The 12,888-nt window shown below is 45.6% G+C and overlaps 1 long non-coding RNA gene across 1 annotated transcript in view; it reads right to left on the bottom strand.

Annotated features, from left to right (window-relative positions):
- LOC148758960 (uncharacterized) overlaps nucleotides 1-12,888 on the bottom strand; it is a 283,519-nt gene that overhangs the window by 92,133 nt on the left and 178,498 nt on the right. The window lies entirely within an intron of this gene.

Below are 12,888 nucleotides of genomic sequence, written 5' to 3'. Positions count from 1 at the left end.
GGTGAAGGTTGTTAAAAGTTGCAGTGAGTGGTCTAGAGAGAGACTGGGGTCTGCTCTGGAAGCTTTTACAAGTAGAAGAGATTATGCTCTGGCAGGGCAGCTTTTCTCTAATCCTGCCTGAAGGCAGGAGAATGGGCACGATGACCTTAGGGTCTCCTTCAGACTGGGAAAGCGGGCCTTCCCATCAGCAGTGCATCCAGCACTGCTGAGCAGGGCGTGTGCTTTAAGGAAGGCCCAGAGCATTCCCGGAAATAAGAAGGAGCCAACCCACAGGAGATCTTCTTTCCTCTTCCTATTGTTCAGCCACAGCTGCCTCACAGCAATGGCCAATGTCCTTTATAATTTCAAGTCTGATCAAGGGGAGTTTAGACAAGAAAGCGACGAGCAGCCAGAAGACCACTCAGAGACAGATTGCTCTCCATGCTGCAAAGTGGCCCAGGCAACAGAGCCAGGGCTGTGGTCTTCTCCCAGGAGGATTCTGCACTGAACCATTCATGTGACAAACTTCCCGACCCACGCAGGGAGTAGCGACAGGAAATCTGAGGGCATTCCCAAGCTGCTGCCACCAGCCAAGATGGCAGAAAGGGCTGCACAAGCTCCAGCTTTCCCAATACCACAGTTCTGCTTCCTGTGAGTCAACGGACATGCCTCTGGAAACACTACCTGTGCCCAGCCATTTACCATGGCAGCCAGGGAAGAAAAGCATGTGATCTTATGGATGACATGGGGACACTACCCTGGGAGCCATTGTACAGACTGAAAGCACAGAGCCCTGGCTGGGATGTCCTCAGAAGGCTTCTGAGCTATACAGAGATCCAGGGAAGGGTGACATTGGGGCAGATAGGAGAACACCATACATCTTCTGAAGGGGTTTCCAAAGGAGCTGCCCAGGTATGTGAACAACTCTAAGGGCCACAGTTGATTCAATGTGTCCTGTAAATGAGAAAGTTAAACAAGGAATGACTGTTGGCTTCCTAGAACCTGAGGGTTCTGGGTCTGTAGTCAACCACATGTAGTTGGAAGTGGGCACGTCTTTTATTTTCAAGTCAACTTCACCAGTGAGGAAAGAATTACTTAACCTGTAATCTTACACCTTCACGAAGCTTGATTCTTTATCCTTTTCTTAAAACTCAGCTGAGGTCCTTCTGGTGCCTTTTCTTTGTCCTCCATGTCTGTTTCGACTCTTGCGTCACTTGTACCAGCCCCATCACTGCTTTCCACCACTCAGCACTTGATAAGTCCACAACCCCATACCCTCTCCCACAAACAGGGCTTTGGGGACAGCGGCCTCCCTTCAAGGTCACCTTTCCTTCTAAGGGCTTAAAGACCAGCCTTCTGGACACTTCTATCTGGACTACATCACCCTCAGTTAGCAAAGGTATGGGACTGGAGCAAATGACCATGAATACGTAAGAGAAATAGCATGGGAATATATTACTCTGCCCATTGCACATGCTAGGAACAGGCAGGAACTTGTTGCAGAAGCACATTAAGCATGCAGTCAGCTGTATCCTGGTGCCCAAATAAAGCTATTTCATTTCATAAAGCAAGAGAGCAAGTCAAGTCATTAGGGAAATAGAAATGGGGAACTTAAATACCTAATTGGAAGCTCTATTGCACTTCCAAAGTACCTTTGGTTTTTCTAAAAATTCAAGGGAAACACATTGAGCTTGTAATTGCAGATAGATCGATCCCACATTCCTTCCTGCATTAGCACAGAAGGAGAGTCCCTTCCTGTGGGCCCATCCCAAGCCCAGTTACTCTGCATAAACAGCAGTCAGGGCCCAGAAGGAGACAGGAAACACTGACAGGAGAGCCAAAGTCCTTTTCCTTTCCACAGAAGGCAGGGGCCCATAGCCCCAGCACATTTCTGGCTCTTGGAGTTTAACTCTTCTCCCTCACAGTTAGAATTTTGATGTGTCTCAGAAGGGTTGAGGTGCATTTATCAACACCCTCCAATGGAGAGGGGCACACAGAATCAGCAGAAGTCATGGGAGGAATATGCTTCCCCAAGCTAACATCATGGAGTTGCTGAAAATGCCCAAACCCAAGGAACGGAACTCTAACAGTTGAGTATCAGGTACTCTAAGTGTACATGGGAGGGACATCTAATGCCTCTGGGCACAGCGTGCTGCCATGTCCCCTCAAGAAGACAGCCCTGCAAACACACACGGGCTCAGGCCTTGACTTTGTCTTCTGATCCCTAGGATGGGCTCACACTGCGCTCTGATGGCATTTCCTCACTCCACGGAATGTCTGTGGCCACCTCTGTTTTTGTAGAGAAGACAAGAAGATAAAGTTGGAAAGCACTTTTTGCCCGGCTCTCCAGGAAAGACCTTCAGTCCTCTGACCTGTGGTTCGTGCGAACAAACATTTCCACTAGAGTGACTGTGATTACATCAGCGGGACAGGCACATGACATGACGTGACATCTTAAGTGTGACTAGGTCCCTAATCGCATTGGAAATGAAACCACAGGCACATAATGGAGGACATGAGACCAGTGCCACCCAGTGCTTCATGCAACGTACGGTGTTGGGCATTTGCTTCTGAGTCCTCACAAAGTCTGTTGGGAGCACAGCAGGACACGACACTCAGCTACTCTCCCAACTTAAGAGTAGTGGGTCTGTAACTACTCGGACTCTAGGTTCCCCCAAAGATGTTGACCCCTAAGAGAGACAACATGTCACTGGAGAAATAGAAGGATGTGGAAAGAGGAAGAGGAGAAAAACAGAAGTAGCAGAGAGTGATGAGTGGCGGCTCTTGTTTGCTGGACTAGTTATTACTGAGCTGTTTGCCATTTAACCCCATGTATTTTTAAAGCATACAGTTAAGGAGCATTTATTAAAATGTTTTCAAGTTGTCCTTCTAAAGAAGAGACCCTGACAGGCCACTCAGTATACTACAAAGATGGGTTAAATACTATTATCCCTGCTGCAAAGATGGGGAGACAACAGTGTAATGGATTACCTTAATTTCCCAGAGACATGCGGTGAATTCATTACTGGGAAGTAAAAAAAGGAAAAGAAAAAGACAATCAAATGAAAGAATCCTGAAGCCTAGGCCGCCCTGCCAAGGGAGCCAACTAGTTTGAGGGAAGCAGAGGCGAGCCCCAAACCTTCTAGGCAGCTGATCCAAAAATGCAGTTCTTAGGAAATCAGATACCTTCGGGAGCTCCGAATTAAAATGTGCAATACCAACAAATTCGCCACACACAAAACCGTGAGCGCTCACCAATCTGCCTCACACTGCACATTGGGAGAGGAGGGGGGGGAAAATCCAGATCCTAATTTAGTTCAGAAGCTTGTTTCTTACACTGACAAATCCTTCTAAAAATGATTTCCTGATTAGAGTCAAACGGCGGAGGCCAAAACTCTGAGATTGTTGTGCTGTCAGCATGTTAATGGTGTTCCTTAGCAACTCTCTCCCTTCCACTTTTAGGAAGAAACAACACCTCTGCCAGGAACACAAAGCTGGAGAAGCCTCAGCTCCTCAGATGATTCATGGCTTGAGCGGGAGGCACAGACATCTGAGGCCGATGTAAGGGTGGCACGTTGGCTGGTGGCAGGTCCCAGGCAGGTGCCCAGCTGGGCAGAGAAACCACAAGAGAGATGGGTCACCACGTCTCTGTATCGCTCCTGTACTTGGAATTATCATCTGAAATTTCACAAGTTGAAACGCAAATCCTGATACATATACAGAGCTAGTGTCTTTCTCTCCAGACTCAAAGATGCAAAACGCAAAAGAGAGATCGTCAAGTCGGTGAAGAGGAAGGAAAAGGATTTCCTGAAGTGATTTTGTTTTTATCATAAACTTTGGAATTTTTAAAACCGGTTTGGAAAGAAATGAAAATCAAGACTTGAATGTTCAGCCATCGATTGAACATTTATTACACATTGACAGTATGCCAGCTCTGTCCTTTGTAATTTCAGAACACTTCTTTTAGCAAAGAGCACTGTCAATGAACCCTAAAGATGGAAGGGACCATCGACTCCAACAACCTCATTTTCTAGATGAGAAAAGTGAGGCCTCATGAGGGAGACTTCCCTGATATCATAAGAGCTTTATTGGCAGATATGGAGCATGAATCCAAGTATTTCCACCATGACTACTAATTCGCAGACCAGATGCTTCAAAACTGGACTTGGAGAGTCTCAGTTGGAGAGGGGGAGAAGTGAGATTCAATTTGCCAATATTCACATCCTTGGAGGAAATGATACTCATCGTAAGCCAAAACATATTGGTAAATTCTCTAATTTAGTCAGATGATGTCTCACTTTACATGATAAATGTTTCTAAAAAGTTGCATGCAAATCAAATTTTTGTAAATTGAATTACTTTTTTAAAAGCACAAGACAGATTGCTTTGTAAAGGAACCCTGCGCTGAAAATGAGAAATATTTCTGCAATTTAAATAATAACTACTTCCATAATTTACTCTCTTCTGTAATTCATAATTTAATATTCCTTGGTTTTGTTTAGCACCATTTGTTCAAAACAAGAAAGATCTATATTTAGGCAGCTAGTGTCACTAAAAAGTTTCAAGTACCTTAATAATAATACTTTCCTTTTATACATCCCTTAGAACCAACAAGAAATCAGTATTCTCATTGGCAGATGGAAAAAGCCAAGGCCAGGAGTAAGTATAGATCCAAAATCGTGGAGGAAGTCAGTGACGTAGATCGGCTACGCACATGTTCTTTGTTATAAATCCTGCTTTTTTACCTACAGGGTTAGGATATTGTGGTCAGCTATTGTATTAGAGTTCTCCAGAGAAACAGAACCAAGAGGATACATATCAATATGTAAGAGGATATTTTTAATGTAAATTGGCTCGCATGATTATTGGAGACTGAGATAAGACACACTGTGCCATCTGCAAGCTGAAGAACCAAGAAAGCCAGTGGTACAATTCCATCCAAGTCCAATGGCCTGAGAAAGGTGAGGGGGCAAGGAAAGGGAAGGGAGGCCGCGGGTGCAATGCCCACAGTGCGAAGGCAGGAGAGCCAGGAGCTCTGATGTCTGAAGGCAGGAGACAATAACGTGATGTCCCAGCTCAAGGAGAGAGAATGAACTTGCCCTTCCTCCACTTTGTTGTTCTATTGGAGCCCTCACAGATTAGAAGATGCCCACTCACGTTGGTGAAGGTGATCTTCACTCAGTTTGCTGACTCAAATGCTAATCTCTTCTGGAAACCTCCTCACAGACACAACCAGAAATCATGTTCTTACCAGCTCTCTGGACATCCATGAGCTTGGCTGAATGTAAAAATCAACCATCACAGCTATTATCTCTCAGAAAAACATTTCCCACATCACAGATGCATGGACTCAAAAGAAATTCATGAGCCATCTCGAAGGTATGTATTTCAGGAATCCAAGAAAGCCTCACACCTCCCTCTCTGTCCAATCGCTTGACTCACTTAGGAAACATGGAGAATAAAAGAGTCTCAGTCAACCCACAACAAGTGTCTTTACTGATTCCCCAGCACAAGTCCAGCCCTTTGACTGTAGGAAAGAAAAGGGGAGAATGTCTACCCCAAGGCCTCCTATGCCCATGTAAAGAGAAGTGAGGCAAGCACGTGAAGCTCCATCAGAGCTAAAGTCTGCATGGTCTCCCCCACTAGATTATAGCGCCCTAAGGAGAGGGACCTTCTTTATTTTTGCACTATTAGCATCTTGCCTTGGAAAAAGTCAGTACTTGGTGAATTTTGGGGGTCATATTGAATTATGAAAGTGAAAAGTAGTTGGGAAGGATGTCATCTACATGTATCTGGAGAAAAGATAGAGAATAGATAGAATAAACATATGTGTGTCTCCAGAGTGAACTTATCTCCTCTGCAATGTGGGAAGATTAATAATAATGCCAACCTCACAGAGCTGTTGGGACACTTGAGTGGCGTAATAGATCTAAGGCAGTTAGCATGTCTCTGGAAAACACTGAGCACTTAATAAGTAGTGCCGATCATTTATATCACAAGCATAACAGGTTGTGGTGACAGAGGGACTGATGACGGATCAATGTGAGGAAGAAGTCCCCCAAAGTATGAAGGACAGCTCGCTCACCAAAGCTGCCACACGGGCCAATGCTCCCTAACCTGGAGGTTGATGGTCATCTCTCAATGAAGATGTCAGGGAGAGTCCTATGCTAGGTAATAGTGGGCTGATAGCACCAGTTCGTTAGCATGGCTGAGCATTGGAATAACACAGGCAGTGTTTTAAAAACACAGTTCTGGGCCAATCCAGACTTCTTTAACAATTACAGAAAGACCCAGAATTTATATTTTAAGAAGCATTCCCAGTGATTTTTATGCAGCTCATCAAGCATGGGTCTAATTACCTAAGTTTGAGAACCACCTGTACAGAGAGAGTTTATGGTCCCTTCCAAATTCTGAGGCTCTGGGCATGTCTTCATCTATCTTGATCACCTTCAGATCAGAGTCATGGAAAATCGTACAAGTTGATACAGTCAGAAAGATTGGGTTTAAATTCCTGCTCTGCCATTTCCTATCTGTATGACATAAAATGTATCGATTATTCTCTCAGAGCCTCAACTTCTTTGTCTATAAAATAAAGATGAATACCTTGTGTGAAGGTTCTAGGGGGTTTTCTGGCATGTAAGTGCCTGATAAATATTTTATGAACATGGTAGAAAAGTGCCTCACATAGTGTGAGGGAAATAATAGGGCCTTTCTCACCACCACCCCAAACTGTTGCATTATGTAAAGCGAGCTCACTTAAACCAAGGAAATGCACAGAAAATGAGAAAGTGGGACAGGAAAACCATACAAGGGCACCAGAAGAGCAGGAAAAGAGCTTGGGAGATTCTAGAAGGCAGGAGGATTCCCAAAATCTAAAGTAGAACACCAAGAAGAAAAAAACACAAAGTATTGCATTTCAGTAGGAAAGTAAAGGAGGGTGAAAGTATCATAGACCTTTCTGGATTTTGTGGAGTGTTCTCAATCATTAAATGTGCATTTAGAAATATTTATATTTTCTGAAAACCAAGAGCCTTGGTGCACAGGGAGAATGAAAAGAGCAAGGGACAGGGTCTAATTAATCATCAAGGAGCTGTCACATTGACAACTAGAAGAATTGGAAAGTTACAAAGTACCAGCACCAAACAGCATCAATCACCCAACGATGGTAAATAAATTAATCAAAAATCATTGGGTACCAAAAGGTCTGAAGGAAAAATAAAAGGCAGAAGAGAAAAATGATCAGGAGCAGCAAGCAAGCAAAACAGCAGAGCCTGACCTGTGAAAGCCGAAGCCATGGACGCTGGCAGAGAGCCAGACAATCTGCCTTCCATGCTCGCCAACCCCCAAGCAAAGTGCGGAGCACAATTGGGTATGAAAGTAACTATGGATGCCGTTGTCTTTGCAACTGTTGCCCCTTCTGTATTGAATGAAAAATCCACCTAGCATTTAGGTCACCATCCTTGACATTTAGGTCACCTCTAAGAAGTGGGTGAATACAGGATATATCGGGGGAACCATGAAGAGGCTGGCTTTGCTGTCCAGGAGAGTAGGGTCATGACTGGGCGACAGTGACAAAGGGTTAGGGCGAGTTCTATAAATACGGAAGCATCCCTCTGCCCTGAACAGTTCTTACTGTCTGGGTACACAACACTCTCCCTTCTCCAGACACCCTGGGAGGCGCTGTGGGGCGAGCTTCCAGAGTGCTGGGCAATCTTCCCGGGTGTCTCCTGCATCTGCTCTAGGGCTGGAGTCTCCAAAGATGAGCACAGCAGCAGTAAGCATGCGAGGCTCCGAGGAACTAGTGACTACATGGGAGGCCCAGCAAGGAAAATAACACATGAATAATATCTGAGTACAAATAAGTTGTCTACAGCTCACGTGCACCCAACCAGGAGATACACAGGTAGGTATCAAACACATAATGCGAATGGATATATTTTGGAAACTGAGACATTATATATGTGTAACTGACTAATTGAATGAATCAGGCTCATTAGGGTACAACCAAATTCATTGTCACAGCTGCCCCTTTCAACCTCTTCTATGGGATCGTTCCTTATGGGTCATGTGTGAATTTCCTGCAAGTCTCATAACATTTTTTGTTAACTCTCAGATAAAAAGTAAACACTTTTGAGGGGAACATTAAAAAGTCCAGCCCTATGGAATGTTAAAAATTCCAAAATCTCCTCCAACGTACAGTTGCACTGCTCAGCCTTGGAGCCCTGAGGGGGGAAGGCAGCTCCTTCACTCTTTCTGTTTGCTCCCTCCTCAACCCTCTACAGCACTGACCGGTGGCCCCACAGGGTGAGTACATGGGAGAGAGAGGGAAAGAAAGGGGCAGGGAAGGTCCTCCTGGAATGGTGCAGACGTAATCCAGCTTAGTGCTCGTGGAATACAGGGAATGCTGTCCAAAGCTAATTCTTTTCTTCATTGGGGTGCTTTTGTGGGGACCCCAATCTTGCAGTCTCTTGCAAAATCAATGCTTCTTGTGGTCTGCAGTGCTCCCTCAGTCACTAGCACCCCTTTCCTAGCTCCCCTCATCTCTCCAAGGGTCCTTGTGCAGACAGGGCAGCTGGACCCTGTGCAGGCTAGACTCTCCTCCTCAGAACTTCTCTGCTCTACAGGAAACATACATCCAGGTAGTGCCTAGGCCAGGTAGCACCCCAGAAGGACAGGCTATCCCCAGAGCAGTTCTGATTCTTTCCTCTCTGCTGCCTCTGCCCGAAATAACCAACAGAGTCCAGTCACCAGGTCCAGAGAACACACGTAAAGCTTCCTGACCAGCCCCCGTGCTTACAGGGGGAAGCCTGCACCTCTCCTTCCTACTTGGGATATGGGGGGAACAAATCACCACGTGTTAACAACTTTCCCCAAAGGGATCCTTAATCCTATCTTCCACTTATTTTCCTTTATACCTGGAGGCAGGTGATTAGCTCATGCTGACAGAACAGCTTGGGGTCACCCCCTTGTAAGTACTGTAGAGATGGGCTAGCCCATCACTTTAAATTGTGAGGGTACTTGGCATGTATTTTTCCCAGACTTTGAGCAGTACCTGACGTTGCTGTTAATATTGTTTTTATTATTATTCTCCATACCAAACTCTTTGCCCTGTTAATTGCAGTTGCTCTTGGTTATACATAATTCCCTATCAGGAGACAGTACCTCACCAAAGATGACAGAGCACTGTAGCTCTTTTATTTATTTATTTATTTTTTTTTTTTTGGGGGGCGGGAAGAGAACAGATCCCATTGTCTGCAAAGCTTCCAGGTCATTTTTCTAAATCAATTCTCTAGGACCAGGCATGGTCAGACTAAAGACTGCACAGCCCTGTTCCGGGCTGGTAGAGAAGCACCACGCTTCAATAGCTCAGCAGCCTCACACCAGCTTTCAGTGGCCTGCAGCTCTCTGAAGAAGGAACTGTGTCTTAAGGGTGAAAAGTTATTGAGTTTCCCTGCCTGACATTCTAGTTCCTGGCCTTCTAGAAACAGAGAAGCTGTTGTCACAGTGCCAGGACGTGACAAATGATGTGAAGGGAGTGTTATGATACAGCCATCCATCCACCGTCAGAGGCCAGGACCACAAGGGGACTGAAAATGAACAGGGAAATTGTTAATTGTGTAGCTTTCAAGCTTTCCCAGGAAAACTTCAGAGGGATGTCTGCTTTGCCCTCATCCAGAGAGGCAGAATATTCCAAAAGCTTCTGGGAGGCATGCGACTAGCTAGTCAGGAGATGGGCAGAGTCCGGGGATTGGGGATTGGGGGAGAGGAAACCACCCCAGAAATCAGTAAAAAGAGAGGAACACTGCCCACAGAAGCATCGCAAAAGCACGTGGCTATTATACCTGGGGAGAGAATTCAAGTTACTCTTCATAGGACCTCTGGATCAGTCCCGTAGCATTCAGAGTTGCCAGAACATGTGAAATTAAGAGGATAGTATCCTACTTTCCTAAAGGCAGGGAGCTATTCTTAGGGACCCTCCAGGCTCTGAGACCATGTGATTCAAGCATGTGACGCCCTTTCTTTTCTCCAATTCTCTTTGCCTTTGGTGTAGAGTTGTTTATTTGAGAATCGGGAAATGGGGGATTTCATGGTCCTCGATTTAGTCTCATTCACAAAGAGGTAAGGGGAATGGAGGCTAAATGGACATATAACAAAACTCTGTTTATATAAAAACCAGAAAAATGCTAATTTATGGTGCTGGCAGATTGTTGGTTACTAGGGGCTGCGGGGGAGCAGGGAGTGGCCGGAGCAGGACTTGCAATAGATAGATCTCTAAGGGTCTTTTGTGAAGGATTCACACATAGCTCACTATCTTGCTCATGAGGATAGTTTTAGGGGTGCTTACATAAGGCAAGCCTTATCAAATTATACACTTTAAATATATGAAGTTTATTGTATGTCAGTTATACTCCCCAAAAGCTGTTAAAACACGCACAGTGGAACCAGCAGCCATCAAGGAGCATCAACCATTGCCCCCCACAGGGATCCCCGTTACCCTAGCCGACCAGTATTCCCTGTCCCAGATGCCTCGAACATCTCCCACCCCATTCCCTCTGCCTCTTCAAACTCTCTTTGTCCTTCAAGGACCAGAACAAGTCCTGCCTCCTGCAGGGAACCTTTCAGGACCTCTCTCTCCCTGACTCAGTGCATGTAGATAGAGGCTACACTTCTCTATGACGGTATCTTCATCGTCCAAACAGAGCTGAGCCCCGAGACCAGGAACCCTTGTCTTCGGGGATCCTTCCTTTTCCTTCACAGGCCTGGACCCTAGAAGCTTCAAGGAATACCTGTTGATTGCTTTGTTGATGAATCTCCCACTGAGAGATCTCCCTGAAGGGGCTACTCTTCACTCTATGATGCCATGGCACTCATTTTAAGAGTGAGAGCATCTTTGTGCCTTTGGCGTTTGCCGTGTCTCCAATCAGAGTATGCCTCAGGGAACGTCCACTGTGCCGGTGTTAGAGTCCTTCCAGCTGGCTACAGTGCAGAGCTCACTGCAGAGACCCAGAGACCACGGGCCACATTGGTCTGCTCTGTGCTTCTCATCCCCCAAGGGGTTGGCAGCCTTGGTACAGAGAACTGTGCCCACCCTGTCATTATCACAGCCTCAGAACATAACACAATGTCTGGTGCCAATGAGCTCCTTGCCCAGTAGAGTAAGCCAAGTCCAGGAAGATAATGTGGGCAGTTCCCGGTTACTCGCTGAACTTTGCTTCTTCATTCTTACTTTCTTTGTATTTGGGGCTTTTCTCAAGAGAAGAGATCATAAGATAAACAGAAAGGACAGATATCCCATCTCCTGCCCCTTCCCTAGACCAGAAAGGAGTCATCACAATTTTTCCATGCTCTTCTACAAATGCTTCATGATCCAATGAGCTGCCGCTCAGCTACCGGGTGGCCAGATGGATCCGTTGGTTGGAGCACAGTCTCTCAACCAGAAGGTTGCCGGTTCAACTCCTCAACTCCCACAAGTGATGGTGGGCTGCACCCCCTGCAACTAACAACAGAAACTGGACCTGCAGCTGAGCTGTGCCCTCCCTTCACAACTAAGATTGGAAAGACAACTTGACTTGGAAAAAGTCCTGGAAGTACACACTGTTCCCCAATAAATTCCTGTTCCCCTTCCCCAATAAAATCTTTAAAACAACCAAAAAAAGATTCATGATCAAATTTCCCTTCATTTGGTAAAAGTAATCTCTTCTGCACTTCACACTCCAATCAACTGGTTGTTTGTTGTTTTTTTTAAAGTCAATAGTCAATAATAGGCTGACAGCCTTAGAAGTGGATAAAGATATTAGCAGGAAGCCTGCTGTTCCAACGAGTAGCAGACAATGATCGATAGTTTTTATCTCCTAATGACCGGATGGTGATTGGGTAGCCTCTAGCTAAGAACTTCATTGACAAGTCGGGTGTTGCTTTAAGGAGGGAGGGAAAGCCAATTTTTATGAAACCCAAGGAGAAAGGTACCTTTCAGAAACACCTGGATCCCAGTCCCTATGACCCTCGCAGTTGAGTTGAGCTCAATTCTTCTCTCTGCACCTTGCAGCTTCCGAGTTCTTTTCTCACACTGTCCTAACCCAGCATCCCTGCAGTCTCCACTCAGGCCAGAAATCACCTCAAATATGTCTGACAGCAGACAGAGGGGACTTAGTCCATGAAAATTATTTGCATCCTACCACTCCATCCCTGGAGATCTTTGAGGAGGTCCCTAACACCATTCATGTCTAGTTCAAACTCTGCAGTGACCATTGAGCGTCCTCCATTAGCTGTCCTCTAAATTTCTCTCAACAGTAGTATTTTCTTCTTTTTCAACATATCTTCCTCGTGTATCAGCCAAGGCATGGAGCATCCTTGCTCCCCACCCACCTTCCATTCATTAATTCCTTCTTCTTTCCCTTTGCTGAATTGGCTTCCTCCAGCTAACAGTCTCTTTCCTAACTACCCAGACCAGCCATTTTCATACATTTTCACTTAAAACCTCTACCAGATACTATTATTATTAGCGCCATCCTCCACCTCATTTCGATGGTATCTTGTCCCTCTGACCTTCCCCATTTCCTGACACAAACTGCTCAATGCCATCTCACTCAGGGACCACACTGGTATGGGGTTGGTGATATCCCCTGTGGCATGAATGCTCAAATCAATTACCAAGAAAAGAAAATGTCTCCTGGGCAGCAGAGGCACCCAAGAGGCGTTTGGCACATTTGTGAGTGAAGCATGGAGCACAAACGTGCACAGGTATGCCTCGTAGCTTAGTAACACATCCCTGACAATGCGTCACATGGAATGCAGATTTCCCTCTCCTGCCGGAGCACAAAGGGCACACTCAACACACGCAGTCTTAGTTTTAGAAGAAAACTCAGAGATATGAAAATTCAGCATCCCTCCCCACAGGATGTTGATGGG

The sequence above is a fragment of the Rhinolophus sinicus genome, chromosome 2 (genome assembly GCF_057876585.1).
Source record: "Rhinolophus sinicus isolate RSI-liver-muscle chromosome 2, RSI-T2T, whole genome shotgun sequence".
In the NCBI taxonomy this organism is placed as follows: domain Eukaryota; kingdom Metazoa; phylum Chordata; class Mammalia; order Chiroptera; family Rhinolophidae; genus Rhinolophus; species Rhinolophus sinicus.
This window is presented reverse-complemented; position numbering and strand designations above follow the sequence as displayed.